Source organism: Balaenoptera ricei, chromosome 12, assembly GCF_028023285.1.
Source record: "Balaenoptera ricei isolate mBalRic1 chromosome 12, mBalRic1.hap2, whole genome shotgun sequence".
Classification (NCBI taxonomy): domain Eukaryota; kingdom Metazoa; phylum Chordata; class Mammalia; order Artiodactyla; family Balaenopteridae; genus Balaenoptera; species Balaenoptera ricei.
In genome coordinates, this window is record NC_082650.1 from 65,877,319 (window position 1) to 65,883,318 (window position 6,000).

The 6,000-nt window shown below is 36.7% G+C and overlaps 1 pseudogene; it reads right to left on the minus strand.

Annotated features, from left to right (window-relative positions):
• LOC132376103 (pyrroline-5-carboxylate reductase 3-like) overlaps positions 1 to 2,906 on the minus strand; it is a 44,580-nt pseudogene extending 41,674 nt beyond the window's left edge.
• Positions 2,907 to 6,000: the final 3,094 nt, after the last annotated feature.

The window sequence follows — 6,000 nt, forward strand, 5'->3', positions numbered from 1 at the left end:
TTTTTCAAACAAACCATAATTTCTCTCAGCTTCCCTTTTGAAGTCTGGACTTTGAACACGTGCTGTGCTTGAAGAACCTCTTGGCAGTGGGGGGGAGATGGTTGCTGCCACATGGAGCAGGCTGGGATTGATGTGACAGTGCCCTCCAAGTGAACCCCAAAGTGACAGTGGTAACCGGTCTTGGCAAAGCACATTATTGAACTATGTATTCTCTATTTATTCCCTTTTCTACATAACTAAGCTTTCAATATTTCAGTTTTGTTTCAACAATGAGCTAGGAAATGGAGGGGAAAGCCACATTGTATGCTTGGGTTGGTATGTGCTGACAAATGAAGCCAACAATGGTGGGATGTAATTGATCATCAGAAAGTGTCAAAAGAAGTCCAACCTCATGGGATGAGAGTTGGCATTCTAAAGTCCATTTACTCCCCCTTGTGTCTCTTAACATGGAAATATTTGAATTTTGTTTTATTATGAGAAACAGCCGTAGGGAACCGTAGTCAGACTATTTGTATGTCCAGTGAAGCAGTAGAAAATGAACATGGAAATTTATAATTGTAAGGAAGCAAGGATTTTCTTAAATGGAAATAAGGCCTACCCTGAGTGCTAAAGCTCCCTTCTCCAGCCTAGAGATAGTAAGTCTAAAATAATTCTCTGCTCCTCATAGCTGTGGATTGACAACTGAACTTAAAACATCCTTCCTCAGAAATAAGGGGACACCAGGCATGGGAACTATTTGTGTATTCTCAATTTGGGGTATACCACTTGAACAAGCAGACAGAAAACTTGAGTGAAAGCAACTCCCAAATGGGTCTGAATCATCATTCTTACTAATAGTGGATCCAGAGACAAGCCTTTGTGGTCTATCTTAGCTGATCAGCAGTTTCTTCACAACTCATATTTTGAGCAATCTGGATTCTGTCCAAGTTCAGTATTTTATTATCTCACCCCTATTTTGGCGCTAATCTCTTGGCTTCTGAACTGGCTATAAATCAGTTTAGTTCATAACTGTGTCTTAGTCGAAAGAAAATTTTTTCACTTGGGTATTACACAGAGACAAAGCTAAACCTTAGTCTGGAGGAAGAGAGGCAATCTTTTCTTTATAATGGATAAAGAAAATGAATAACATTAGCAATTCATACTCAGTACTTCTTACGAAGCTATCATTTATTACCAATACTTGAAGTCTCTGTGACTCAGTCTATATATACATCATTAATAATCTCCTAAATTCAAGACTGCCATGCTACAGGCTTCTTTGCCACATTTTTCTATTTTCAGACCACGTGGAATGCTACTTTTCTAATTACATCAGAGGCAGAGGAGTTATACTTTTAAAATTGTGTCTCATGTTTTTCCAACCAAACTGAATCCAAGTCATTGAGTTGAAGAAATGAATATATTTTATTTTATCTGTTACGATAACCAAATCTTGAAAATTCAAAGATGTTTTGAATTAAGATTTAAAGGTAAATGTGGAGAAAAAATTGGACTTGATCTCAGGTGAACCCACTGTTACTTACTTTAAGGCAACATTTGAGAGAGCAATCAGATAGCATTTCATAAATTCCTGCCTAAATCCTGTGGGATTTTAATGTGTTGGTTTAATACTAAAATAGGTATCTTCTCAAATTAAAATTTATTCAGCATTAGGTTTAGACCAAGAAACAAAAAAATTGTTTTACTGCTATAACCAAGTTTAGAATTTATAGAGTCTGCTAATAACTCAGCCCAGTAACACACTTGGCGAAGATGTTCTATTCATTCATTTCCACCTAACATGTTCAAGCCTAAATTTTAATGTGTGTTCTTGATAAGCAAACTAAGAGTACATAATTCTTAACTTTGATCCTCGATAGCAGGTAAACCATTTTGAGATGAATTGCATGTACAACCTGACAAGCTTTCCTTTGATAAGAAACAATTAAATCTGTTCTTCAAATGTATTGGAAAAACTTTCATTTTTCTATTAAAGGGAATTTTTAAAAAATATTATATTTTGTTGAAAATGAACAAAACCTTTTCCAACCCAGTTTCTCCATTATAAGTCTGCTGCCTAGTTACTGAAAGCCCTGACTCAGACCTTTACCACTACTTGTCTAACACAATCTTTAGCTTTGGTTACCTATACAATTATCATTGCTCTGTCTTCCCCATATTGTAACCTGAACTTTGGCAAAGCAGTGGTGAAAACATTAGTAAGAACTCAGGACTGAGCTGTTTGATATGACACTTGTTTCAAGGGCTTGAGAGTGAAGAGGAGGAAAATACCAGTTTGAAGTTCAGCGTAGTTACTTTTCTTTTACAAATGGTACTAAGAAAAAGAAGCATAGATTTTTATCTAAACCTTCTTATATGAGTTGGCAAGCAGTATATATAATTCATAGATGCTTTACAAATCAGCAGCATCAAAATATACAGAAGAAATGTGGACACTGTAACAAGAGCCCAAGGAGGAAAGGGGAACATTCTCACCTGAACAGTCCCAGCTCCGCAGGGAGAGTGAGAAGAGCAAAGGGAAGGTGACAGTAGCAGTCACTCACCTTTTATACTGGAAGGCGCTGGTGGTGAATTAATTGGTATTTTGTCTTTTTTTGCTGCTACAGTCTCAGCAAAAATTGATGAAAAGACCATTTTCCCTCTAGCCCACCGGAAGGACAGTTAAGCCTTTTTGTTTTGAGTTATCAAATCCATAGCCTTCTGTAGAGAGGACTTCCGCCTGGATTTGAGGGATCCGGCAGGTTGTGGAGGCCAGGATCCCACTCCCACTCGGACTCAGGAGAAGACAGGACTTTGGAAGAGGTGATCGCTTAGTACCTTCTGTAGAGGAGCAGCGCCTGCGGTGTGGTGATGGGCCAGCAGGGGGCGCCGCTCTGTCTGGGAGAGGAAGAATGGGAGTTCCCCATGAGCCATTGTGGGTGACCAAGGTGGGCTCTGGGCACGCCGGACAGGATGGGTGGGAAAAGGGAGCAGTCAGAATTGACATCAGACTTCTAACTCTCCTGAGTGGAAACTTAAAGCCAGATTTCATTTGATTTTGAAAAAACAAACCAAATAAAATATAGTTCTTACTTAAACCAAGTGTCCTGGAGCAGTTCATCTGGTTGGTTACACTGTTAGCACCTTGTTAAGCTGAGTCAGCTATCATAACTAATCTGGAAAGCAGACCTACTTTTCCCTCAGTTCCTGGGTACTCCCCAAAAGTTACCAGGTGTTTTAGAATCTTTGTTAAGAACTCCAAATACCTTAGCAATATTTTTCAGTCACCAGAGTTCCTACTGATATACATGACTCTAAGTTATGGTTGACAACTCAGAACATGGAGAGTTTGTTGCCATAAGAACTGAAACATTAGGGGCAACATTTATGTTCCATAATCGCCTCTGTTCTTATGTTTATTCTGTGCATAATTGCTTCATTGTTCCAGGAGCCCATTAAGTTTGCAGTAGTTTATTTTTTGACTGTGAAAACTTGGTAAAATTATTTTCAAATAGAGAATGTGTACATTTTCCAACAATGGGAATGATAAGTCCACTGTAAAAATTATAATAAACCAACAGGCTTAAAACAAGGAGTGTTATACTTGTTAAGATGGCTGATAAAGAACCAGGACAAGAGAACTCACACAATGACAACAGAGTCCTGCTTCACACTCGTCAGATTCACTGCAAATTAATTTGTTCAACGATACATAATCATACAGTGCTGTCAGTGTGAATCCTAAGCTATGCACAAGGTTCTTCTTTATTGCACCAATTTGGATGCAGACCTATTAAAATATGTGAATTGTCAACCAGTTTTGTCTTGAAATACTTCTGAGCTAAATGCAAGGTGGCGAATGGACAGGATAGAAAGTGGCCTTTTTACTACAGAAATGGAAATAAGCTGATGGTTGCTCCATGAAAGTGTAAGGAAATATATGTGATTTTTCATTGTATTTATTCCTCTCTCCCTTGAAAAACATACTCCTGCTTTAACTGTTTATCAGATATTAAAACAGAACTAAATATATTTAAGTTATATGAACAAGTTTTTACAAAAATATTTGTGTACATTTATATCTTAACTATAAAATAAGAATCATTTCCTAGCTATTCTTAATAAACAAAAGAATCAAGAAAATAGAGGGCATTTATAAAGATGACTGATAAAAATGTTAACTTTCAGATTTTTTCTAAAACTGCAATAACAATTATTCAATATGTCTCATTCATCAGAATGAAATAATTTATAAAAGGATGTTGCTTTTCCCTGGATATAGCATTCATCTACATAATACCGTGACCTAATGTCTGACTTTGAGCAGTTAGTTATAAATTAATTAACTATACTCAGAGAAGTTGTGCACACCTGCTAAATTATGAAGTCAGTTGTTCATTTTGCCCCCTTATTGCGTGGAGCACAGCATCCTGAGCAAGCAGTTCAATTACGCTTCGGGGCTGCAGATGAAAGTACAGGTCAACTTGAGATGGTTTCCAAGCTTTGGCCCCATGACAAAAAATAATCAAGATCTGATATTCAGCCTTTTCCCACTCAAGCCATATTTTTGAATTGAAATTGAAGGTACAAAATGTGAAATTACGTTGCCTTTTAAACTTCGGGAAAAATATCATATTGCTGCCTTTACAGATATAACATTGCTTGCTGGGTGGTGTTATGGTGGGATTCTGTATGTGAAGTGACAAGCAAAGAAACATGACTCCACTGCAGGTTATTATGTCCTATGAAATGCAATGCACTGATTGAAAGAAAAACAGTTATTTTCAATCTTCATCCAGATACCCACTGAAAAAAGTTAATACCCACCTTCTGTTTTTCCTAAACAAGCTTGACAGTCTTGGCTAACTTATACACAATCAAGGCATATTTTAACTTTATATAAATCATAAATCATATGTATGTGCATGATTATTGTCAGAGAAAAAGAAAGCTGAGCAAAAACTTCCCAGGTTAACCCCTTCAATATTTTCTAAGCAAGTCAGAAGCTGCTGACTTTTATTTTCTTGAGAAAGAAATATTTTTAATTCTCCCCAAGCTTTCCCGTCTTTGGTAATAGTTGTGTTCATGAACAATGGAGAAGCAAGCATCTGGTGTTAATTCTGGTAGACAGGTTTCTAAAGGGAAAGCACGGCTCAACTGAGAAGACAAAGCATCTACCCTTCTTGTTAGAGGCCCTGGAAAAGCGAGCAAAACTAGTAGTGGAGATGGCATTGACTCCCAATGAATGTTCTTAGGAAGCCATGTAAACCCTGAGCTATATGCTAGGAGCCCAGATCAAAGGATGTAAGTATATTCAAATGTAAGGCAAATAGTTTTAATTATTAATTTTTTAATTTAAAAATCTTATGCTGTAATCTATTTCCTGATATAGTAGGATAAAATTAGGCACGTGTTTCTTATAACAATATCACATCCAATTTTGCAACTCAAAAGATTCACTCCTAATATTAAAGACTGGAATGTTTGAAAATTTCCCCAATATCCACCAAATATTTCAAAAAGTTCCCAAGTTTCAGATCTTATATTAATATATAACTTCCCCCTGGATCCCTCCACATGGTTCTCCCAGTGTCACATTAAACTGCCGAGTCCAAAAGTGAAGTTTTATTCTTTCATCTATCTCCTTTTTCTCCTAATTTATGTAGTTATTATTAGAACTCTGAGTCTCCTATATTTCACTGTACTTCCGCCTAACCTGCCCCCACCTTATCGTATTGGTAATTTCCTATGTATGTTTCTTCATGGAAAGCATTCAGTTGCATATATTTCTCTCTGTTTTCATTGTACTGAGATAGTCTTACACTTTTTGTGAAAAAATTGTAATCTTTTACAGCTTATTACAAAATTAATATTCATTATAAAACCTTGGACCATGGAGAAATTCATAGGGATAAAAATCTATATAAAGCAATTTAATAAGAGACCTCCTCTTCCCCTTGATAGAAGAATCTGGAGCTCTTTAATGGTTTAGGTTTGACTCTAGTTAGAATGGATTTGAGG